The sequence below is a fragment of the Puma concolor genome, chromosome A3 (genome assembly GCF_028749965.1).
Source record: "Puma concolor isolate L17-30 chromosome A3, mPumCon1.1.hap2, whole genome shotgun sequence".
In the NCBI taxonomy this organism is placed as follows: domain Eukaryota; kingdom Metazoa; phylum Chordata; class Mammalia; order Carnivora; family Felidae; genus Puma; species Puma concolor.
The window spans coordinates 27171857-27198005 of NC_141669.1; the positions used below are offsets into that span (position 1 = coordinate 27171857).

The 26149-nt window shown below is 41.0% G+C and overlaps 1 protein-coding gene and 1 pseudogene across 6 annotated transcripts in view; one reads left to right on the top strand and one right to left on the bottom strand.

Moving 5' to 3' along the window:
- Positions 1–26149, top strand: part of LTBP1 (latent transforming growth factor beta binding protein 1) — a 403312-nt gene that overhangs the window by 80288 nt on the left and 296875 nt on the right. The gene's annotated exons all lie outside the window — the stretch shown is intronic.
- LOC112864406 (U2 spliceosomal RNA) lies at positions 3613–3714 on the bottom strand (annotated as a pseudogene).

Consider the following 26149-nt stretch of genomic DNA (forward strand, 5'->3'; position numbering starts at 1 on the left):
AAAGGGTTTCAAACTCAGTGAAGATTTTTGTCAAAATGGAACATTTTCCAATTAGTTTGCAAGACCAACTGACTGAAAGGGAAAATGGAAAGTTCCTAATTTTAGTAAAGAAGTCTTTGAATAATTAGTGTAGGAGACTGAAACTGGAGAATTAAGACTTTAAGAATAGTTCTGCTGTTTGGACCCAGGTGTCTATGTGAGGTGTCTTTTTTAAGCTAGACGAGATAGTGGAGGTAGATATTGAAATACACTGTCCTTAGAGCGTTTCAAAGGTTTGATTCTATCATAAGGTGTTAAACTGAGATTTAAGAAAACAAAACAAAACAAAAAAAACAAACGAAACACATTTGGTGGCAGAGTCATTGAAAGAAGAAGTGTTTTTAGTGGAAAAAAAAAAAAGGATTAAGAATAACAGAATTAGTTTTGAATTTCTTAATTTCATCTTTATCCCTGCCTTCTAAATTTATATTTTTGAGTATGTGTTAAATGTGCCTGTAAATGCAGTAGGGAGTGTGTATTGGGGGTTGGACTGAAGTTTTTTTTTTTTTTTTTTTCCTTCTGGTAGGTATATGATTCTTAATTTTTTTAAAATGTTTATTTTTGAGAGAGAGGGAGAGAGAGAGAGAGAGAGAGACAGAGACAGAGTGTGAGTGGGGGAGGGGCAGAGAGCAAGGGAGACACAGAATCTGAAGCAGATTCCAGGCTCTGAGCTGCCAGCACAGACCCTGATGCGGGGCTCAAACTTAAGAACCATGAGATCATGACCTGAGCTGAAGTCGGATGCTGAACCAACTGAGCCACCCAGGTGCCCCTGATACAGTACATGATTCTGAAAGTTGGGAGGCCAGTGGTCCATAGAAGGAGACCCGCTGGGATCTTTCTTACGAAATCATCCTGGTCTCTGTGGGATTGGGGGATGTTTCAGGGATTCGAGTCTCTTGCGCCCTGGAATGGTAGCCTCAGTGGTGGGGGGAGGAAGAAGGACTGGCGGCATTCCTGGGGGACTGGGGGGGGGGTCTGTTCATTTGCACTGCCTGAGTTGGGCTGTGGGGAGGGTGTGGTCCTACTGAAGGAGGCAGGACCGTGTCCTGCTGGCAAGGTCCTGGCACCCTGGAGGACGGGAGGAAATGCCTTGCGGAGGCTCTCTGCCTGGCCTGTTTGGGTTTCCATCTCTGGCAGAAACGGTTTTGATCATGAATTCTGTCTTCAGAACAGCACTGTCCAATAGTAATAGAATGTGAGCCACATGTCTAATTTTAAATTTTCTAGTAGTTACACTAAAAGGTAAAACAGATGAAGTTATTCAATAACATTATTTAACTAAAAATATCCAAATACCATTTCATTGTGTAATCAATATAAAATATTAATGAGATTTTTTTTCCTCCCATGCTGAGTTTTAAAAACGACTGTTTGGTTTATACTTACAACGCCTCGGTTGGGATTAACCATGTGTTCCGTGCTCATTAGCCAGTGCTGGTGCAGCTTTAGAACATCGATCAGAAATGTTACAGCAAAGTTAGAAGAAATCTGCACATCATCTAGCTTGTGGGTTTGGAGACCTGGCTGGCTTCAGGATTTTCTCTTATCCCCCATTTTTTTTGCAGTAAGGTCTGTGCCCAACATGGGGCTTGAACTCAACCGTGAGATCAAGAGTTGCATGCTCTACTGACTGAGCCAGCCAGACGCCTGTCCTACCTTATCCACCCTCCATTTTTTAACAGTTGGAGTCCTGTATATTTTTAGAGTACACGTAATGGTTAAGGGATTTGAACACTTGTGGATAGCCAGTGTGCAGGTGACTTGTCTGTGGCTTCTGGAATCTCCCATTTTATTCCAGGTTGGGTGGGGAAAGACTGAGATGCTACTTTTTACCTTTTGACAGGGACTCAATGAAGAGAGGTTGTCCTGCATATAAGGTCATGGAGATGATGTCTCTGAACCTATATTGTCACCTGACTGTTGTCCAGGTGATGTGGCAGAGCTTACGTCCTGGGGGGAAGGCCCTAGACTCAGAAAGAAGATTTGGCTTCAGGTTTCTACTTTGTTCGACACCAGCTTTATCATCTGGGCAAATCCTTAGGCTTCTTGGTGAGGTTTCCTCAGCTGGAAAGTGAGTGTGGTCATTCATCATGGTGTGATGGTCAAGTCTGAGTTAAGGATGGGGGAGTGCTGGAAAAAGTGCTGTTAGAAACCGCAAAGCTCTTGGGGCGCCTGGGTGGCTCAGTCGGTTGAGCGCCCAGGACTTCATCTCAGGTCATGATCTCGCAGTTCAAGAGTTCAAGCCCTGAGTCCAGCTCTGGGCTGACAGCTCAGAGCCTGGAGCCTGCTTCGGATTCTATGTCTCCCTCTCTCTCTGCCCCTCCCCTGCTCACACTTTGTCTCTCTCAAAAAATGAATAAACATTAAAAAAAATAAAACAACTTCAAAAGCCTTCTGAGAATGGAGAGGCAGCTGGGGGAGCCGTCCCATCCTAACTGTGGTGGTCCTGCCCTCTCTGAGATGGGGAATTTTCTAGAATGGGCCTGTGAAATAACTGTACCGTTCAGAGCTGGGTGTTGTGATGATTCATTTGCCGGCTAGACTGTGCCCGGGTTTTCAAAGCTTGTGTTGCCAAGTTGTGTGACGTGGGCAAGGCTGTGGTGGGTTTGCAGCCTTGGCCTTGTGCATGGTGTGCAACGGGGCCTGGACAGCTGGTGCCTTGTAATAAAACGGCAGTCGAGGGGCACCTGGGTGGCTCTGTCGTGAAGCGTCCGACTCTCGATTTTGGCTCATGGTTTGTCAGATTGAGCCCTGTGTTGGGTTCATGCTGCCGGCGTGGAGCCTACTTGGGATTCTGTTTTTCCTCTCTCTGCCCCTCCCCATGCACGTGCTTAAACTTAAGAAGAAAAAAAAAAGGCAGTTGATTTCTGCTCCCACATCTTGCTCCATCTCTTTGGCTTCCAACAATCTCAATCCTAGAAAGCTATCAACTCTCCCCAGGAAGTGGAGAACCCAAAGAATTGGGCACATATTTTCATTTCCTTTTTAAATGATACAGTCTCTTTTCAAGTTTTACTTGAATATCGATTCATGGTTTGCATAAGCTGTTTGAATTTTAAACATGTATGTACAAAGCTTGGAGTTCCAATTTTACCCAAGTGATTGTTAGGGGTGCAGCCTGGTCTCACCCTAGGCTGGTGAGGACTTCCTTGTGCTTGCCTGTCAAGAACCATGAAACTTCAGCCAGGAACACGGCAGGTCTCTGGGTGTGCACTAGAGGGCTGTGCTATTGGAACTCTGATACATGAGCTCTCCCATTTCAAAATTGACTGATACATGCACATGTGGTATTTGGGAAAACTTAAGGTGAAAAAGCTTTAGTAACGTTGATTCTTTGAAAGAGGTGTTTGCTACTGTTCACTTCTGTGAACTATTTTTAATGTTTGTATCATCTATCTAAAATTAAACTAGGGTCTTTAAGCATATTTAAACATTGTCTAAGAGTGAATGGGAAAATTTTGGCAAAAATAAGCAAAACCCCCCCTTATTGAAATCTGGGAGAAATGGGTTTAAAAAACCCCACATAGCTAATGTCTAATATTATGTGAGAAAGTCAAAAACCTGATTTACCATTTGTCAGACCAGTTTAAAAAAATTTTTTTTTAATATTTATTTTTGAACTGATAAGAACAGACACTACACTTGATCTTAGCCAAAAGGCTGAAAAGCAATTAATATTTATTTTTGAGAGACAGAGACAGAGCATGAGCTGGGGAGGGGTAGAGAAAGAGAGGGAGACACAGAATCCAGAGCATGCTCCAGGCTCTGAGCTGTCAACACAGAGCCCGATGTGGGGCTCAGACTCACCAACCACAAGATCAAGACCTGAGCCAAAGTCAGACACTAACTGACTGAGCCACCCAGGTGCCCCTGTCAAACCAGTTTTTTGACAATAAACTTATGTTGTCTTATGTAGAGCCAAGTTGTAGGACAAAACAGAAATGACATGCTAAGGGAAATTAGCTTATTGAGATACTAACAATAAATGTCTTTTTTTCTAAGTGTTATTTTAGAAAACAGCTTTGTTAATGGATTCCATGATTTTTTGGATTGCTTTCACTTTTGAAATTCCAGTCTCCTATTGAATTACTCCTCCTCCTCCATTTTCCCCCTTACCGTTGGGCCAGAAGGACTAGAAGGAGGAAGTGGTACATGGTCTACTTTTTCGAGGATGGGTATAAGAGGCAGATGTCCAGTGGTGATGTCAGTGGGCAACCATCTTGGGTAGGATACTCACAAGAAAGCTCAAGCTACCTTTAATTAGTATTTAATCCTTAATTATCTTTAGGTGAGGCTAAGTTTTGCTGTCACAATCTCAATAGCTTAATGTATTTATATCACAGTCTAGCGTGGAACAAGTGGCTCGCTATGGCAGCTCTTCTCCAATAGTGAATCAAAGGCCCAGTGGATTCCATTTTGTGACTCCTCATCTTGTGGTTCTTCATTTTGAACTCTGAGTTGAGGAGAAAGTAGGAAAGAGCGGGGAGAGGGACGGAGAAAGAGAGCTCTTGGAGATTCACATCTATGCTTTTTTTTTTTTTTTTTTGATGATTTTTTTTTTTTGGGGGATCTAATAATATGCCATACAATATTCCTGTGACAGGAAGTTGAGTAGTTCTTTCACTCACATTCTCATGGGGAGAACTTAGTGGTCCTAACCTAAATCTAAGGATGGCTGGGAAATGGAGTCTCTCTGTGGGTCCAGTAAGGAAAACAAACAAAACGAAACAAAACACGGGCAAACATAATACTTTGTCACTGCTCCTCTGAGTTTCTGTGACCTCCCCTTGACTCATGGGAAGCTCACGCTACTTTGGCCCACACTGATGGACAAGCAGGCTGTTTGCCTTATAGCCACCATCTCCATTCTGCCCAGTTGTGTGTTTTCTTCTCTCCTGTTTCAACAGATGTGGGGGAAGGGGCTCAGATCCCTCAGTGCATTGTGTAAGCAGACACCTGTCTGGGGAACAGTCGCCAATCTCCCTGTGTGGTGGGAAATCCCAAATTCAACAAGAGGTTCAATGGAACTGTCTTTCCTTGTTTGACCTTCAGAAAGACCCAGTTCCCCACAAGACTGTTGACATGCTTATTCTCTTCTGTATCCTTTTCTCCTCTCCTTTACAGTTTGGGCTTGGAGTTGCAGGTGGGGAAGGTGTGCCTAGTAGATACCTCTTGCATAGGGGAGTGGGGTTTCTTTTATAGAAAATCCTTGCAGAGGATTTTCCTTATAATTCCACAAAATCATGAGTTACCATAGAAACAGGTAACAATTCTGAATCTCTTCAAATGATTTTTCTTCTGGGAATATCTACAAGATGCTAAAATATTTATTCAGTATATTTCAAAATTCCTTGTATTATTGGCATATTTTATTTCAGTGAGTTAATACAGAGTATGAGTCACCCTGTAGTAAATTTGATGCAGGTATTTTGATTTATTAATATTATACAAGCTTTATTTTGGAATAACTTTAGATTTACGGAAAAGTTGCAAGGATAATACAGGGACTTTGCATATACCTTTCACACTGGTGCTTAAGATGATTTAAGTTCATTTTAATGTACTGATTAAGAGTTTCTCTTAATGTTCATATATTGGACAACCATGTTAAATTTGTCAAAACTAAGAAATTAACATTGGTGAACTGCTGTTAACTAAACTATAGCTTTTATTCTGATTTCACCACTTTTTTCACTAATGTCCTTTTTCTGGTCCAAATCTGGTCCAGGATATTATCACTTGGCACTTGGTTGTCCTGTTTCCTCAATATCCTGTAATATGTTACAGTTTTTCGTTTTTCTTTTGTTTTTTCTAAACCTTGGCACTTCTGAAAGTATTTTGTGGTATGTCACCCAATTTGGGTTTATCAGTGTTTTTTCACGATGAGATGGACTTATGGGTTTGGGAGAAAAATACTGCAACGGTGAAGTGCCTTTCTCATCTCTTCAAATGAGGAGGTAGATGATAGAGACCATGGTATCACTGGTGATAATAATATTGACCACTTGCTAAGGTTGTGTCTCCCAGGTTTTGCTACTGGAAAATTATTGTTCTCCCATTCCATCCTTTCTTATAAGTCACCAAGTACCATCCACACACAAGAGGTGGGGAATTAAGCTCTACCTCTGGGGCTGTGAGGGGGGTGGTGGTATCTTTGTATTTTATTTGGAATTCTTTTGCAGTGAATACTTGTCTTGTTTCCCCCATTTAATGATTCAGTCTCTTATTTATATTAGTTTAGTTTGATACTTATTCTTTAGGTTATATGATAATTATTGTTCAAATTATTCCACCTTTGGCCATTGAGAGCTCTTTCAAGTTGACTGTTGGGTACAAAGAAACCTAGGAATGTTTCCAGTTACTTGGACCTGGATAAATAGGGGCTTCTCCACTTCCTCAGTGGTAACTGTTACATGAGAAGCATGTTATGATCTTTGTAGATCAATAATACCTGTCTATAAGAAAGTATATAGAAACTTGGCAGTGTTTATGAAAGTCATAAGCATTTAGTAATATAATTAGCATTACAAGCTATTTCAGAGACTAATTCCTGCAAAAGACCATTGATAAAAGATTCTTAGGGGCTTAGAGGAAATTAGAAGAAACCACCCTTCCTCCTCTGTTTTATAGATGAGAAATGAAAGCTTCCAAAGTTTAAGTGATTTGCCTACACAAAGCCAGGACTAAAACTCACTTCCAGGGCCTTATAAAGCTAGTTCTTTCCACTGAATCAAGCAGTTAGTCGTCCTCCTGTTTTTTGGTTTTCAAACATGAATACTCTGGAATATTTTGCAGATATAGAAACATAGTTGCTACGTAATGATAAATACTACTGGAGGAAGAATTTTGCATGTTTTACATAGGCATATCAAGTTGATAGCTTGTACTAAAGAGCACCTTAAAAACAATTTATTGAATTTCATATTTTGATAAGGTTTTCAGCACAGAAAACCAATGTTCTGGGTCTTTTGGATATACTTTGATGTCAGAATTTCTGTTTAACTGGTACTAATTCAATTGCCCTGATTTTATTTTGAGCCATGTCCACTTTAGTATAAATGTAGCAGGAGAAAAAGCATTTCCTTTTATGCTCAGAAAGTGACATGGCGTGCGTGCATTGAAATGACAGTGCTAGAAGAAGATGGAGAATGTGTGGAACCAACGTGTTAATTTTACCTGCGGTTAATTCAGAGGTAGGTGTTTATCTTATTTTCACAGCCCTGCACATTCACTGCCACTGGGTGTTATCCTTATGAGTGATTACCATTACATTAACTTGGTCTTCCAGGAGGGGAAGGATGATGTGAATTTCGTTTTAAAAGGCAGCATTGGTTAGTACAACATTTAAGAAGTGTTTTGCCTATGCCAGTAAAAAGCTATACCATTATGTTGATGGATTTGCTACTTTGTGTCCTATTAAGTATAAAATGTGACCATATATTTTGGATTCCAGCTTCTTTTCTGGTTTGTTGAGCACACCGGTGCTTAAGACGATGATTTAAATTAGTTTTAATGCACTTGGGTAATCAAGCGTACAATGCTTTGAAGCCACTAGCAGAGAAAAAGAAGAGGGCTATTCCAGCCTTCCCCACTAATGAGACCCATAAATCAACAGAATGAACATGGAACCTTCAGGGAGCCTTGAGATCTAATTTCAAACACCTTAAAGTTAGGACTTCTTTTCTTGGGTTCAGACTTGCTGGGACCATAGTGCCTTAGGGTAATGGCTGAGCTGAAAAATCTGGGTATAAAGTGGAGAACTTCTATAGGAAGAAAGCAGCTGGGCCACATACTCTGACTCTTACCCTTCGGATTGGACAGGCTTGGGGTTATTAGGAGGTCTGGGCCTGAAGGAGTGGAAGAGTTTTCGGTATTGGTATTCATGTTCCAAACATAGATTATCTGAGAAATCATAACATGACTGCAAGAGGGAGAGCATTTTCCTTTCAGTGTATCATTATAGTGGGCTTCTGAAGCTAACTCTGCTGCGATAAATTTGGAGCATAAAAGCTTTTTGAGACAAAAGGAAGGAGCCTGAACTTTAGAGAATACATTGGACACCTCCCTAAAAGAACAGAGAAATGCCTTTTAGACTTCAGGTACATCTGTGGCAAATATGAAAACAAGCTATTTCTAGGCCTCTGGCAGAGGAGACTGGTCATTCACTGTGTTCTTAAAAACAAGGAAAATAGGCAAGAGACATTTGGAATAAAAGATCCAAGGTTTCTAGATGTTGTTGGTTCAGGCAGTGTCAGAAACTCTTAGCTCTTCTCTTGCAAGCTGACTTTGGACTGTATACATAGACGTATTTGAAATGGCAGACTCCACTCCCATGTATTTCGCCCTGGTATTGGTCAAGTGTATGTGCCGGTGCATGATGGGATGAGAGTTTAGGACTCCAAAGTGGTGTTAGAAGTGAGCTGAGAAGAAATGACAGTGTCCTAGGGATGCTTTTTGTTTAATTTCCCCCTTGAAAACGCACTGGAATCCTAGAGCACATGAAGGTACTTAATTCTAATAACTGTAGGACTATTTGCATACTAGGTAGGTTTCTGTGGATTTTAGTAATGTGTTGTCTTTGATCGTTACTGGGAACCATTTAACTACAAGGTGTAATGGCACAATTATTTTGCCATAAAAGTTTATATTTTGATTTGGGCTGTGTGTAAATCATCTTAAAGGGTGTGTGTGTGTGTGTGTGTGTGTGTGTGTGTGTGTGTGTATACTCTATGTATAGGAGCAGGCCGGGGTTGGGGTGGCTTTTAAATTGCTTACACTGAATTTAAAATTCTAGGTGTTTTTTGTTTTTTGTTTTTTTTAAGAAATACTATGATGGCTAAAATTGAAATATTTGTGGTCATTAAAAACAAAGCAATCAGAGAGAATGGATTATTTTCATATTCAAAAGAAAATTCAAAATCAGAAAGCCTTCTGGTTTTGAAATGAAAAGCACAATGTTCATATATTTTTTAAGACTCAGGTTTTATAGCTATTGGAATTTTCTTGCTTGGCAGGTTTTCTTTTTCTTTCTTTCTTTCTTTTTTTTTAGACTAAAAATGACATTACTTAAAGTGTTTCTCTGAAATGGCTCTTGTACACGTCGAAACAGAATTAACTGTAGCCTTGTACTTGATTATATCACATCAGATTGTAGAACAGTAAGGGTGTTTTGCCTGGTCCTGAGGTGGAGGAAGGTGTTAGTAGGGCTGTTCCTTTCACTTAGGGGGATAATGAGGGATAAAGTGATCAAAGTGGTTATGGAATATAATTTAATCTGTATTTATGAAAGACTTCATTTTCCTAACCAAGTATCTCATGGTGGTACTCACTGTGTGTTTTCAAGTCCCTTTTGTTTACTTGATTGTTTTCAGACTGAGATGCAGCTGTTAGCACTACATTTTACCCATAAACACTCGAGCATACATATTAACTAGAGCTCAGTATTTATCGTTTTCTGTGTTTCCGATTATATGCACTGAAATGAACAAGTCTTACCTGTACCCATTGAATTTTGAGAAATGTATACACTCATGGAACCCAGATTCAATTGGGTGGAGAGCTTTTTAACCTTACCTAAGAATCCTGTCCGCCTTTTTCCACTCAGTCCTACCCTCTGTCCTAGAGACCTTGACTGTTCTGATCTTTTCACTGTAGGTTAGTTTTCCCTGTTGCAAACTTCATGTAAATGAATTTATACGGCGTGCCCTCTTGGGTACAGTTTCTTTTACTCACCATATTTTTTTGGAGATTCACTCATATTACCATCTGAGTAAGTAGTTCATGCCTTTTTGTTGTTGAGTAGTATTCCGTTGTAGAAGTAAAACAGTTTGGTCAGCTGGTCATTTGTTGATGGATACCTAGGATGTTTCTAATTTGGTGCTGTTGTGACTAAAGCTGCTATGAACATTGTTGTGTTAGTCTTTTTGTGGACATATGCTTTCAATTCTTTTGGGTAAATACTTAGGCGTGGAATTTCTGTGTTGTAAGGTAGGCATATGCTTAGTTTTATAAGAAACTAACGATCTTTTCCCAGAGTGGTTTTACTGTTTTACTCTCCCGCAGAGAAAGAATGAGCGTTCTGTTTGCTCCATATATACACCAACATATGGTATTGTCAGTCGTTTTCATATTGGTTTTTCTTAATGTGTAGTGGTATCTCATTATGTTTTTAATTTGCATTTCCCTGATGACTAATGGTGGTGAATGACTTTGAATGTACACTTTGGTCATCTTGTGAAATGTCTGTTCATTCTTTTGCACACTTACTAATTGTTTTTTCTCTGAGTTGGAATTCATTATCCTGGATACCAATCTTTTTTATCACATGCACAATGCATTTTTTTTCTCCCAGTCTGTGGCTAGCCTTTTAATTTTCTTTCTGTTTGTTGATAAGCAGAAGATAATAATTTTGAAGTCTAATTCATTTTTTTTTTTACACGGTTGATTTGTGCCATTTAAGAAATCTTTGCCTATGCCTAAATTGTATATTTTCCTTTGATTTCTTTAGTAGCATTACAGTGGTTTTTAAAAATTTTTATTATTTTTTTTATTTCAGTGTCAGTGTTTATTGACTTGGGTCAATGTTGGCATTTTATAGCCCAGAATTAAAATAATGGAATTTTAGAGCTAGACAGGACTTCTGAGATCACCCTGTTACCTCCCAATACCTCCTTCTGGATGAGAAGAATTGCAGTTTTAATCTTTAAATTTGGGCCTGTGTTTAATTTAGAGTTAATATTTGTGTGTAGCATAAGACAAGGATCCAGGTTCATTTTTTCCATACTGATACCACTTGTTTCGGCATCATTTGTTGGAAAAAAATTTTCCCCCTTTGGGTGCCTTCTGTCAAAAATCAGTCAACTATGGGGCGCCTGGGTGGCTCAGTCGGTTAAGCGGCCGACTTTGGATCAGGTCATGATCCCGCGGTCCGTGAGTTCGAGCCCCGCGTCGGGGCTCTGTGCTCAGAGCCTGGAGCCCGTTTCAGATTCTGTGTCTCCCTCTCTCTGACCCTCCCCCGTTCATGCTGTGTCTCTCTCTGTATCAAAAATAAATAAACGTTAAAAAAAATATATAAAAAAAAATCAGTCAACTATATTTGTATGAGTCTATTTGGTAGGTTCTAGTCTATTTTATTGACCTACTCGTTGATTGTTGAGCTAGAACCACACTGTCTTGAGTCTTGTAGCTTCAAAAGCAAGTCTTCATATGAAGTTGTGTTAAGTCTTCCAATTTTGTTTCCTTTTTTGGTGATTGATATTTGTAGGACCTTCATGTTTCTATATAAATTATAGAATCAGCTTGTCATTTTTTTTTTTTTTTAACAAAATAGGAATTGTGGTGAGACTTTGACTTGCATTGTCTTGATGCTGGATTCCTTGGTGTTTACCAGATCAAACTGTTTTCATAATAATAGGGAGACATTGCTTGCTTTCACACTCTCATTTTCTTTCACGCGTACTTAGTCTTTGAGAGGCTACATAATGTGTGATCTTGTAATAGATTGAGTGCAGAAGCAGATTGGAAAATTTAGCTGCCTTCTATTCTAAATATGAAGGATATTGGCAAAAATGTAAAACAATGCAAATATTCTCAATTTTATGCTTTTAGGAAGACTTTTCGTAAAACTTTGTGTTAATGTCTAATGAATGTTAATTTTAAATGAGCTATTGTAACATAATTTTGTTTTATTTCTCATGGTAAATGTGACAGATATCTCATCCACAGAAATTAAAACTTTTTGGATCCTCCATAGTTTTTAAGAGTGTCAAGGAGTCCTGAGAAAAGGAATTTGGAAACTTGCTGCTGTAGATCAAATTTGGGATAATTAACATGTTAACAATATTCATTCTTCGGATCCGTGAACATGGTGTATCTCTACATTTATTTACATTTTGTAGTTTTCAGTATAGACCTTCAGAAATACCTTTTGGTAAATGTGTCCTTAAGTATTCTATGCTTTGTGATGCTATGTAAATTTTCTGATGGCTTGCTAACTTATACAAACATATTTGATTTATACTGGCTGACCTTGTATTCTGCAAATTTGTGAAATTCAGACCTCATTCTGGTAGTTCCATGTCAAGAATTGTGAAGAGTTTCAGCTGTTTTCCTGGTTGCAGGCTAACCATTTAGCCTCCTACAGTTTTATAGATGCTGACAGAAGACAAGAGAATCCTCAGAGACAGGAGACTTGATTACTCATGGCACATCAGGCAGTATGAACTTCATGTTTACGTTTCTTCCCATAGCTCCTTAGTCCCTTAGGGCTGCTAACTTCGTGGGTTTGTATCACAGGCAGGGAGCCCCGAGCTTAGCAAAATCCATTCTCTGCAAGTAGCTGCTGACAAATTTTGCCTAACCTTTGCCCCAGAGAGACCTGTTTTTTTTTTTTTTTCATTTTCCTGGACAGCAAACAAATCTTTTTGCTCCAGAGGGAGACACTATCTCTGTTGTCCAAGGCTGTGGACTTTCCAAACATCCTTGAAAAAATTATCCAGATCAAAAGCTGATACAAGACCTGCAGAAACACAGCAATGGTTCTCCTTGTGATTACCACTGTAGGTTTTTTTTTTTTCCCAGTTTGTCCTGATTCTACCCCTTAAACTTTATCTTTTATACAGATGCTCAGTCTGATAGTTCCCCAGATCTTGTTTTGAAGTATCACTTCACTACTTGTTGGGGGCTTAGTTCTCTAGCCTTTGAGTTTATGGTCCTTTGATGCCTTAGTCCTGCTCTGTTGACCCAGCCTCTTTTCTCATACTCCCATCAGCAACCCTGATGCTCACCTTCAGTCGAGGACTTTTCTTGAGGCAGTTCTCTTCCCTGCCATGTTGGTCTGTCCCTTCTGCTTCTCCCAACGCTACCACTGTTACAGAGATCCAAACATAGATCAAACCCCACCACTGTTCCATACTTCCCCAACCTGTTCACTCTTCCCACGAACATTAATCTTTCTTCTCATCACCTAGGGCACGAATTAACAGCCATACATAAATGAATACGTACATAGTCAATTGCACTTGCTTAATTACAGAATATTACTGTGTAGAGAAAGGCAGAGGTTAACCATTTTATGTTTCTTTGACTAGATAACACTGGTATGGTGGCTCTCTGTGCTAATTTTGTTCTCCCAAAAAGTGTACGAGTGCATGAATGGATTGATTTTTATGCCTTGTGTGTTTTTCAGTGCCCGGCATGGTGTTGGGAACGTGGTAGATGCTTTAGTCATGAATTCAACACCTAAATATTTATGAAGTCTTTATATTGTAACCTCAAGAATGAGTTCTAAAACTTAGTTCTATGGGGAATGGGATTTGACCTGTAGGATGTACAAAAGTAAAAACTTGAAAAGTTTTAATTGAAGAATTAACATACAGTATTATCTGCAGGTATGCAACATGGTAGTTTGATTACATTACAAAATGACCAAAATTCTTATGTTGTCAGTATTAAGCATACTTTTGAGGGAGAGTAAAAGAGCAGGAAATTGAAAAATGAATTAGAGCTGCAGTATTTTAATTCTCTTCTTTTTAGTTGTACTGTTGAATGTATGTCACGTGAGGGAAGTCCAGTCACCTATCTACTTTTACCTTTAGTAATATTATGGTTAATAACAATGTTGTGTCTACTTCCCGAAGTATAAACACCCTGTAATAATTAAGGGTTGGAGAAATACTGGGCTAGGAGGCATGTTGGAATACAGACTGCTATTAAAAATTAATGGACTTACTCATAGGTTCTTGGATCATCTGGAAAAATGTGGTGGAGACTTTGGAGGGGTTTGTGAGTAGACATGAAAGGGAGGGGGCCTTTGCAAAGTTGTTACTTTTTAAGGGGACCAGAAATCAGAGTTTGGAAGACTAGCAACGTATTAACGGCTGACAGTGGCTCCTGATCTATTCCTTGATAAGCTCTAGCATTCTCATCAGGGCTTCCTTGGTCCATTCACATGGAGCTACTGGAGAGATTTGGGTACTCTGAAACCTCATGTTACTTACTGGCAGGCTCCAAGGCCATCTTTGAGTAAGGCCAGTCTGTTTGTAAAGATGGAAGGGGCCAGGAATGGGATGGGGTGGGAATCAACTTGGATAAACGCTTTCCCCTCCAGCTCTCCATCTCCTATATGCCTGGAGCAGGCGCACAGGAAGCATGGAAATCATGCTTCTCCAAAGCCAGGTGTCTCTGCATGGGGCCCACACTTGCCATTCTTACCAGGAAAAGGTGATTGTGCTCTGCTGTGCTGTATTTGCTCTTAGCAGTTGCAGCTGGTTTGATGACAATCTGATTCTTCTCTCTAACCCATGTCTGCCTGTAGTAAGCCTCAGTCTTGGTGAGAGAGAATGACCTTCCCAGGGAGAAGGGGTGTGCTTTGCTTAAAGGACTTATTTTTTCTCTAGCCTCCTTTGCTGTTTTTGGGAGCTCACTTCTGTGATGGCCCAGGTGCCTTACCTTGAACTGTTTAAAGCATTGGTTAAGGATCAGACAGACCTGAATTCAAGTTGTTGCTCTGCTTTTTACCAGCAGTAGGACTAATGGGCAGTCATGTAACCTGTGTGAACTTTAGTTTTCTGAGTGAGGAATAATACATAGGTACCTATGTCATACATAGGTAGGATTAAATGTAGAGCTCTGAGGTCATTACCTGGCACATCAGTTGTTCATCCATAGATTGTGGTGGTTATCATAATCATACTTGTAATCAGGCATCAGAGAATTTGTCATCTGAGACTTCTGTGAAGGTAAATGGACTTGACCTAGGCAAAAGTATGAAGTGGGCAAGGCTTATCTGTGGCATCTCTAATTCCTCTTTTCTTCATTCTCCATTGGCCTCTCCTTTCCTCCTTCCTGGACCCAGTGGCATTCGGTTTTCTGACTGCCTTCCTCAAATGGAAAAGGTTAAGAGTCTGATCCTGGTATCGCTGTGCTGTTGGAACCAAATGTCATGCAAATAAGAGATTGGCAATCAAGCTGCCTTTGTTTGGCCCAGGAGCAAAGAAGGTTTATTTTTTTATTTTATTTTTTTGTTTGCATTTTTAAATGTTGGAAACAAATCAAAAGAAGAATAATTTGTGACACATAACGTATGAAAGCAGATTTCAGTTTCATGAGTCAAGTTTTACTGGAGCACAGCCCCGCTCAGTTGTTTACATGTTGTCTACAGCTGCTTTCTCCATACACCCTCAAGCTTGAGTTGCGACAGGGGCCGTACAGAGCTCCCGCGTCACTTTGTGCTGCGATTCACGGTGGCACAGGTGTAACTTGACAGTGTTTTGAGTGCCACATATATGCCTTTATAGCCTCTTCAGCCCGTTTGAAGGAAATGGTAAAGCGGGATGAGGCCGTGCTGAAAGAACCCACCATCTGCATTTCCTTCTGCGGGCCAGGCGCTCAACACGGCACACCGTGCGCACGGCAGAGCAGCTGAGAAAAGTTAGAACATAAAACCAGTATCCCATTATGGTAGAGTTTCTCTCCCCGATGCCCCAAAATGAAGTGAAGTTGTGACCAAAGTAAGTTTTCAAGTGGCTTGTTAGCCCGGTCAGAAAAGCTAGTTGTTGTTGGTGAATTAATGCAATCTTGTTTCACCACTGCAGTTGAAGAAATAGGTTAAGAGAAAACAAAATTACTCAAACTTAGTATTCTCTCGACAAGAACCACTGTTCGAGGATGCTGTGCTCGATGTCTGTAGTCAAGCAGTGAGGCAGATGGTTTTCCTTGCTTCTTGATGAGTCCACAAATACTAACTCTGCTCAGTTGTTGATTGCTTGGATCGATGTAGAGTTTGAAGTGATGGAAAAGTTAGTGTCTATGGATAGTCTGTACAGAACAGCTACATACAGGAGGGAATGTTCTCAAAGAAACAAAACATAGATTCTACTAAAGATTGTACTGAATTAAACATGGTTAATGATTGGTGATAAAGATGTGTGGCTCAGGGATGCCTGGCTGGCTCGGTGAGTAGAGCATATGACTCTTGATCCCAGGGTTATGAGTTTGAGTCCCATGTTGGGTATGGAGATTATTTAAAAATTGTAAAAAAAAAATGTGTGGATCAGAAAAAGGCTTAGTGGGATAAGTTTACAAAGCTTGTGAAAATACAGGGTGTTGAAAGTCTATGGCTATTGATTTTATCAGCAGGTACTTTGGAAGTACTTGAATTTGTCTTGTGTTATTGAACAAGTGCCAATGGTAGACTTAATTTGTTCTCTTAAACTAAGTTAGTGACTTCTGTGAATTTTTGTCAGAAATAAAAACTGAATATCCTGATTTGCCCTACCACACAGCACTTGGATGGCTTTGCTCTGGGAAGAGTGTATGTGTTTTTTGTGAAGTTTTAAACTTGAGGGCCAAGATGAAAATTCTTCTGAACAGAAAGTACTGCCTTTAGCCACTAATAGCGGACACTGAGTGGCATTGGAAATTAGCTTTTGTTTCAGACTTGATAATGAGCTAACATGGAACTACAACTCGAAACAGTGCTTCTATGTGAAACTTAATACTTAGTTTATTTAGACAACAGACACTGTTCAAATCACTAGAATGTTAAGCTCTTTCATGTCTTCCTTTGTTGTCAAGTTAAAATAAGGAATGGGAGCTCTCTTCTCAATCCAGTTGGTAGTAGTTAATTTTTCTTAGCTCAGTTGAAATACTGGCAGTGCTTTTCAGACCTCAATGCAAGTCCAGAGGAAGTTTCCCTGCGTCCAAATCCATTTAACTGTGCAAATGAGGAGCTTTCACCTAATTTCGGTGGGAATGTGCAATGTGAAATCCTAAAAGGAAAATATTAGCTGAAGACTCTAATAGAATTTCTTAGAATGCCATCCGTGTGCTGAATGTAGTTAATTAAAATCACACTCCTGGATTAGTACTACATATTTGTGTGAAAAGAAATTTTGAAGATGAAATACGTAAAATCACATTACAGATCAGTATTAATAGGTAAACATGTGCAATTGATTTTTAAGGATAGAGAATGCTAACTTTGAACCCCAGATAAGCAAATTGTCATCTCCCAAATGGAATATCATTCTTCACAGTAGGAGGCTTCTATGACAAATAACTGCGTTTTATTATGTTTTGAACTTTGTCAGTATAAAATTTGTGGGAAGCTCTTTTTTTTTTTTTTTTTTTTTAAAGTATATGTGTTGAAATTCCCTCTTGGCCCACAAAAACTAAAATGTTCATTATGTGGCCCTAAACTGAAAAATTCTGCTAACCTCTCATTTGTATGTGTCTATTTCTTCTGTATCTATCTTCAGGGAATGAATGTTTTTGTGTCCTGATAAAGGTCAGTATCCAAAACCAATAGCGGTAAGGGAGATTTTGTCCTTTGGCTCTAGATGCTAAGCTCACTTAGACTTTACTCTTGTTCTTACGTAGTAGTAGGTTGTCTATCAGAGGGCAGAGCACAAAACAGAGCATGAGATTCCCTTTCCTGGTCCCTTTTAGGTGTTCTTCTCCCCTGAGAGATGGCTCCACTCAAGGCCTCGTTTCTGAGAGCTTGGAATGAGGAGGGGGGTGGTGCCGGCTCCATGTACTGATTTCTCTCCACCGCTCCTTTGGCCCCCACCCCTGTCTGCCTCTCTTCCTCCTTGCGTTCAAGGAAACACATCTTTCATCTCTCAGAGGTCCAGCACCCATTCTTGCTATTCCCTCTGGGTCATCCCTTTTGATTTGGAAGATTTCCTTGAAGGCCTGGACGATGAGCCGCCTACTCCAGAGTTGTTGCTGTTTCCTAAAGCTTCCTTGGGAAGAAGAGGGGAGAGGAAGTGGGTAACAGTGACCCTTCTACCCTTGACACCCCTGGTGAGTGTGAATGTGTTTGTGCACCCATGCACGTACACATGTGCATCGTCTGGAAGTCCTGGGTTGGGATTCTTGTCAAGCTTGGCAGACCTAGGACCTCCGTAGCATAGGCACCTGCTCACAGACCGCTTTTTTGCTCACAAACAAAACAGATCAGGGGTGACTATGGTCATCAGTGTTTCAGTGTTTGCCTCTCAGTTTCCTTTTTTCTTCCTTCCTGTCCCCAGAGGCCCACTGCCATTACTCTTTTGTGCAGTGTTAACTTATCTGGGTTATTTATGAGGGGGTGGATGGGTGTAGTGCTCCTGACAGACTGAGAATGTCAAACACTCCTCCACAGTGCTAGGTACAGCCCACGATGCAAAGGAAACTCTTTGAGACCTTGGTCTATTGATCATGTCGAAAGTGAGCGTAGCATGTGGGAAAATGACTCACTGGTGTGACTTCACCATTGCCCTTATTTTAAACTTCTTACAGGGGAAGCATAACCTAGTTCTGACAAAGATTTTCAGCCAGGGCCGGGCTTGCCTTTGACTAAGCGATGTGTCACATTCTCTCTGCCGGAAACGCACATTCTTAACGCCAGTCATCATGGTCCTGGCAAGAAACCTCTTGGAGAGGTGTTGGTATTTGGTAGATTTATTTTTTTTTCCAGCTGCCCACAAAAAACAAACTCAGAAATATCTTTTTTTTTTTTCCTTTGAAAAGTTTGTTGGAATAGTTGGTCATTTCTCCATCTGGAGATGTTTGTTGTTGCTGTGCCAGCAATGGTTTGCTTAGGGCCATGGCAAGGTGACTGTGGCCCTAAGTGAAGGGTAAAATAAACTGGGGCAGCGTGCCTGTCTGGGAAGGTGAAACCTCACGGCTGACGTTAGGCGGTGGGTGGCTAGCCATGGCCGGTGGCCATGGGTCCTCGCTTCAAGTGTGGCTGGGTTTCGCTTAAAGAAGCCCTTTAAGCGATGCCTGCCCCGTTGCTCCCAGAAGTGGATACTTCCTCACTGTTGCGTGGTTTTGTGCCCAGTGAATGCCCAGCCTTGCTAGCCCACACTGAGAATTTCCCAGCCCACAGTGGGAACTTCCCAGAAGCCCAAGGACCACACCTAATTTACAAGAAAAGGAGCTCCAACTTCTTTCTTCATTCTTTACAGCTCATGGAAGAGGCATGTTCTAACAGACTCACTGTTAATGTATAGATGCTGTTGCATGCAGCCCCTTGAAAGTGGGGGCCTTGCTCCTGTGTTTGTCCATAGTGTCAGCTCACAGCGGACCCTAGTAGAGAAGGCAGTGTGGTATGGGGAAACCAGATCAGCATTCCAGGTAGGCCAGTAGCTGTAAGATCTCAGACCATTCCATATCTCTGGGTATCTCCTTGTTATTTAGTTGCTGGGTTGAGTGAGATGTTGTCTAATGCAGTGGCTCTCATCCTTGCTATGCATCAGAAACACCTGTGGACTCCTTATCCCATGGATACACATGATTGGGGTCACCTCCGAGGTGAGTTCGGTAGGTCTGGGTAGAGCCTGGGAGTGAATATTTTTCCAGGATTTCTCAGGGCCAGGTTTGAGGACCACTGCCTGTAGTCACGTCTATCCATTATGAATAAATTAAAGAAGTAACTAAATAGGTAATAGGAGCAAAGACTGACCAGTTAAAGATACTTCAAATGAGGTGTGTTAATATGTCTTAAGTAGGACCTTTGGGTAGGCTTAAAAACTACTGAAAATGGAGTGAGGTGAAATATTATTTATTTATTTATTTATTTAGCCTTAATAGAAACCTCAGGATTGTTTTGTACTCTGGCATGTGGAGCATCCCATTCTGAGTGACATGGAAGAATGCTGAGGCCAGGGGACAGGGAAGATGGGACTAAAGCTTAGGGATGGTAGCAAAAGAGATGGCAGATGGGTGCCTGAGCACAGGGTTGGACTTTCTGCTTTCTGTCAAAGCTGAAGATGGTTCTTACACTCTTGATTTTCACATCACTGGGTTAGACACTGAGGGGTATTCCTGTGCAATCTAATAAAACTGTGTTTAATACAGTGTGTTCTATCTTCTTGTGGGCCGTGCCCTACATGCTGGAAGTTCTCAGAAGATGAGAAGCTCAAAAGAGGGAGACAAGATTATGAAAAAGTAACTAGAATGCCATCTGCTAAGTGGTAGTCATTTGTGAGTACACAGGAATAATTTTGGGAATGTGAAGCCATCAGGGAGGGCTTCACAGAAGAAGCGATGCCGGACTTGACATGGAAGCCTGGGGTGGGTGGGTCTGTATGGTGGAAGAAACAGGGTCCAGGGGGTTACAGGTGCAGCAGCATGACCCAACGAGGTGAGCTCCAGGGACTACAGGTGTTACCTGCTTGTGAAGTAGACAGAGCATCAGAAGACTAGGCTCAACTTCATGGGCTTTGGGTTCCAGACTTGGAGATTTGAGTTTCGTATCCTAGAATTTTGAAATATAGTAAGTGGGAGATGGCCCAGGTTAGGTCTGCTGTTTAGAGAGGTCAGAACGACTAACTAGACGGTGGCCGGCTGAAGTCAAATTAGTAAAGCTTGTTAATTGAGTGGTGAGAGTAAGGGAGAGGAAGAGTAGAGGCTGTTTCTTAGGATTTTGGCTTGGGTGATAAATGGAAGGTCTTGACACCTTTTGACATACGCATTGCAGGGAGCAGAAAGCAGAGTTATTGGTTGAGAGGTTGAAGGGGTATGTGGACCTTTAGACAAAAATATCTGGTGAGCATTGGAGAAGGGTCTGTGCCCAAAATAATAGATTCAGGAGCGATCAAATAATAAAATTGTTCTCCTTCTGGAAAGTGGGGAAACCAAGAAACACGTAAATCTGTATTAGTTAGCTATTGCTGTGTAACACAATTATCCCAAGTGATGTCACTTAGTGGCTTAAAACCACAAGCATCTATTATCTCATAGTTTGTGTAGGTCAGGATTCCAGGTGCAGCTTAACTGGGAGTCTTCTGTTTCAAGATCTTGTAAGGCTGTAGCCAAGTTATTGGTTGGAGCTGTGGTCTTATCTGAAGGATTGACTTGGGAAAGGATACACTTCCAAGGCCACTCGAGTGATTTGGGGTAGGTCTCGATTCCTTGCTGGCTGTTGGTTTAAGCTCATTTGTGTTTCACCACTTGGGCCTCTCTGAACAGTGTCACACAACATGGTAGGCAGCTAGCTTCCCTTAGAGTGAGCAAGAGTGTGGGCAACATGGAAGTTGCAGTCTTTCTGTAACCTAATCTCAGAATTAGAAGTGACCACACTTTGCCATATTCACTAGAAATGAGTCACTTGGTCTGCCTCATGCTCAAGGGGAATGGATTACTCAAGAGCCTGAATCCCAGGACATGAGAAACATCTTAGAGGCTGTGTGGCACAACATTCAAAAGGTGAGCTGATGGATGGGTAACGGAGCAGCAGCAGTAACAGTGGGAAGGGCAAGTGAAGACTCAGGAGGGTGTGGTCTCACCCGCAATGGAAGGAGGAAAGAAATTCAAATACAGACTAGGTTATGATTCGGTTAAAAAAATCCATGATCTTGGGCTTAACAACAAAAATTTGTTTCTTGCTCTTGCAGATATTCACCACAGGTTGCTTTGGGCTCTGCGCCCACATAATCATCCCCAGGACGTGTCCATTAGGGTCGTCTAGGGTTTCTTCCTGTCATTTTTACTATGGGACCTAAGCTGACAGAACTGGGGAAATTACCACCATCTGAATCGATGCCGGTTACCTTGGCAGACAAGGGATGTTGAGGGGGAACCATGCGTTAGCTCTCAGGACTTGAACCCATGTTGCTCCTTTCACATCTCACTGGCCACATACGGTCCTGTGGTCTTCCTCACTTCCTGTGATGTATCTAGAGAGTGGGGGTTCAGAGACATTTGGTAATCTGCGCCATGACAACCCTGGAGGGAAGGATCATGAGTGTCACTCTCCACAGAGAGGACAGCATGTCTGAATGTGGTATTGGCATTGGCAGGGATGTCACTGTTGTTCGTGTTGGCCTGGGTAGTGTTGTGGGGAGATGAGGCATACCCTCATGGCAGTGGGCTGAGGCATGAATGGGAGATGAGAAAGTGGAGAGAGCTAGTAGGAAGAAATAGTTAGAAACTGCTTTTTTCCGGCAGAAAAGAAGCTCCAGTCACTAGCCTTCCTGCATTCTTCTTCGTTATCACTGACTGGCATCATGGTGGGTTTTTGTAATGTGTATCAGATACGTGGAAGCAGATTCCTTCTAACTGTGGGGTTCTGCTCTGTCCTTAGCCTTTGATGATAATCTCAGAAGTGACCAGTGGGAGTTGACTGAACACCGTGTGCCCTTTCAGTGCTGCATTTAAATAAGAAATTGCTCCTTTTAATAGTTTTCCGGTGGGGCAAAGTTGCCAAGCTTTTTGAGGAAACCTACTTAACGTCTGTTGTTCTTGATACTGCCTTTTTATTTTTTTATTAACTGGATTTGGAAGTTTGGTTATAATAAAATCTGATACAATCTCCAAATTTGCTCCAAAACATCAGTTTTCCATTTTAGCTGAGTTCAGGATTTCAAGAAGGATATATGAAAGTTCTCGGGAACTTGTGGAGTGGTATGGACACAAGCTTTTGTTGCCACTGATGCCATTAATTTTTGGTGGTTGAGAAGTAATAGAGTGCACATTTTCCTGTTGTGAGCTGAAGTCAAGAGGCAGCGATCTGCCACTGGTAGCTGAGGCATCAATTATATTTGATTTCGCAGAATTTTAAAAAGTAGGTTTAACACACAGGGTGTTGTTCTGAACTAAGTATTTCAGTAAGTTGGTAGTTCATGAACATACAGACTTTCCCAGCTGGCTGCAGACCAGGTCTGATTAGCCCACAGGCTGCCATGATTTCTTTTCCTTTCCTTTTTCTTTTTCTTTTTCTTTTTCTTTTTTTCCTCACTACTTGTCACTAGTCTCCTTACCATGATATTTCTTCCTGCAGCACCTTATCTTGATTCAGTTATTCCCTCTCAGCTCTGCAAAAAGTGGAGATAACGGAGTGAGTCTGCCCTCAGGGATCAAAAAGGATGTTGTGGCAATAGGGTTTGAAGTAAGAGGAGGGAAGGTGGTGAGAGTGGACTTCTGAGCATCCCTAAAATTTCCAAAACACCTGCAATTCTATTTCCTTAGGAGGCTGCCCTTAACACACAGAATGGCTTAGGATGTCAAGTATTACCTTGGATCCAAATAATGTGAATCATCCCCCCATGGCAGGTTTTCAGTGACCTGTGGATAATTGAGATTTGATCTGCGAATGATTAGAAAACATTTGGGGGATAAAGCTTCTTGAACAGTGAGCATTGAGTATGTTCTGACTTCTTACTAAGTTGGCATTGTGATTTTTAAACTTCAGAATTTGAAATGCAGTGAAGTTGCTAGCATAATTTTAAATAACGACCTTGAGAAATCTGCAAGAAGCATTTATTTGTTGGTCCTATCAAAGGACTTGACATTATTCAACTATATGAGAGTTACCCTGGAATTATGTTCATGAAAAATTCCTTCCACCCTTCTTGGCAAGATGCAAGAATGATGGACTATAAAATTGTACCTTCATAATGGCCTTAGGTGTCTTTGAACCAACATCTGACTTTGAAGTTACCCAGCTGCCTGTTACCAATTTACCTGTTTTACTGGGTGTTATTTTTTTTCAATGGGGGGGCTATTAAATTTAATACCCTAGCAAGTGATTTAACCCATATTGCTTAGAATATGATGGTATTCTGATAAAAAGTCATTTCCAGGTGTTTCAAGTGAAATGCTTTAGCAAACATCCTTCAAAGGGCAATTTTTTACTAATTAATATAAGTGTGCTTATTTTTCTGGACATTGGGCCTTTGTTTCCCCAAGTGATTATATCGAATTAGTAGTGTTAAGTGACCAAAGCTTTCTGATTTGTCACCGATAAATTAAACCTCTTTCAGTTGTTGAAATGATTGCTCGTCCTCTATGCCAGCGCACCACCAGTGAAAAAGGCGTATCTGTTTGGGGTTGTCCGTATTTTGAGCATGAGTGGTTGGGAGAGATTTATGTGTGTGCCACTGTGCCGGTGAAGGTACATCGGTAGAGCTAGGGAGGTCGTACTGCTCTCTGTTACTTAGGAAAGGTAAGCTGTGAATCATTCTCTTTTCAGGCTAATTTATTTATTAATATATTATTAATTAATTAATTTTGAGAGAGATCAAGAGATACAGAGTGCAAGCAGGGAAGGGGCAGAGAGAGAGAGAGAGTGCGGGGTGGGGGTGGGGGGCGGGCAGAGAATCCCAAGCAGGCTCCACACTGTCATTGCGGAGCCCGATGCCAGTCTGTATCTCCCGGACCATGAGGTCACGACCTGAGCCAAAACCAAGAGTCGGACGCTTAACCAGCTGAGCCACCCAGGTGCCCCTAAGCTATGAATTTTAAGCCATGACTCAAGATCACACGGTTAAGCGATCGATATTCCATATACACTTTGTAAATCAGTGGCCCGGCCGCAGTTCTTTTACCCCCTGGGAAAGTTGTTGCATTGCTAGGTTACAGTTCTTTCCTTGAGCTCAACTTTACTTATACGTCAAAGAATTACTAAGGGTGGTTCAAGGCTTCTTCCATTTGTTTATTTGCTTATGGGAAAGCATTATTCATACTCTCAAGTTTCATTTAAAAACCAAAATGCTCAGAGATAGTGTTGCTTTCGAAACCTGTTAAAATTATAATATGGGTAGTACTGATAAATTGTGTTCTGTTTTAAACCTGATTATGTTTTGGTGGACATGGGCAGTGATGCAGTTGGGTACCAGTTCACCGGCAGAGAAGACCCAGCAGGAAGTGAGGCTGATGAGCTTGCTGCTGCACATCTTGAGGTTGTGTGACTTGTGGCTGTTCATCTGGGTGGGGATGTGCCCTCGGCAGCTGCAGATGTGTGAAGCTTAAGAGGTCACATCTAGATGTATAGGTCTTGGAATGTTTATTATAACAGAATACTTGAGATCATCGAGACTGCTCATTCATCATGAAATGGGATAACCACTAGTTTAACACCAGGAACTTGGTGTCAATCATATGACAAATATTAACTGACAGTAAGTGGTGGGAACATGACCAACATCTCTCTCAAGGAAATGGAAAGGCTGCAATTTTTGACCTCACAAATGCTCTCTAGGGCAGAGACAATAGACCTCTGGTGAGACAGTCATGCTCTTAGCACAGGCTTGCAGACCTGAATTTCAAAGTGATTAGATCTTGTCTAAAGTTAACCATGCTATTAGAGAGGGTGAATAGTGATACTATTAATATGACCAGAAGTACTGATAGTAAAGCTATGCTCGCTTTTTTTCATGTTTCTTTATTTTGAGAGAGAGAGAGAGAACACGCGCACATGTGCATGAGTGGGGAGGGAGAGGGAGAGAGACAATCCCAAGCAGGCTCTGTGCTGTCAGTACAGAGCCCAGTGTGGGGCTTGAATCCCTGAACCTTGAGATTGTGACCTGAGCCAAAATCAAGAGTCAGACACCCAACTGAGTGAGCCACCCAGGCACCCTAAGCCATGCTTATTTTGATTACACATATTTTTGTTGTGAGGTGCATAATTGTGGGAGTAATTATGTGAAGAAAAATTGGGGGAGTAATAAATGCTCTTTATATGGATGATGATTTTTAATTGAAAGCAAACAACACAATAGCATTATCTGTAATCAGATTTTATAGTCAAAATTTAACTATAGTTGAACATGAGTTTATTTCCATCAAAGTTTTAATATTTTCAAAAATAGAAATCCAAAAGTAGTTAATCACTAACTGGACTATACAATTGACCTTGAACACCATGGGATTGAACTGCACACTCTACTTAGGTGGATTTTTTCCCCCCAATACATACAGTGGTACAGTACTGTAAATATATTTCATGATTTTTTGTAACATTTTATTTTCTCTAGCTTCCTTCATTGGAAGGATACGGTGTATAATACACATGACATACAAAATATGTTAATTGATCTTGGTAAGGCTTCCATCCACAGTAGGCTATTAGTAGTTAAGTGTCTGGTGAGTCCAAAGTTCTGTGCAGGTTTTTGACTGCACTGGGGATCAGTGGCCCTAGTTTCAGTGCTGTTCAGGGTCTACTGTGCATAATATAATCAATTCATCAAGGTGAGTAATTTGCTCTCCTGTGGTATTGACATGAAATTATATTGTCATTTTACGTGTTAATTTTGTCTTTGCTATGTATATACCTGAGTAGTATTAGAATAGTCAACATCATTTGAGCCCTTACTTGGCATCTGGTGCAGGAGATACAAAA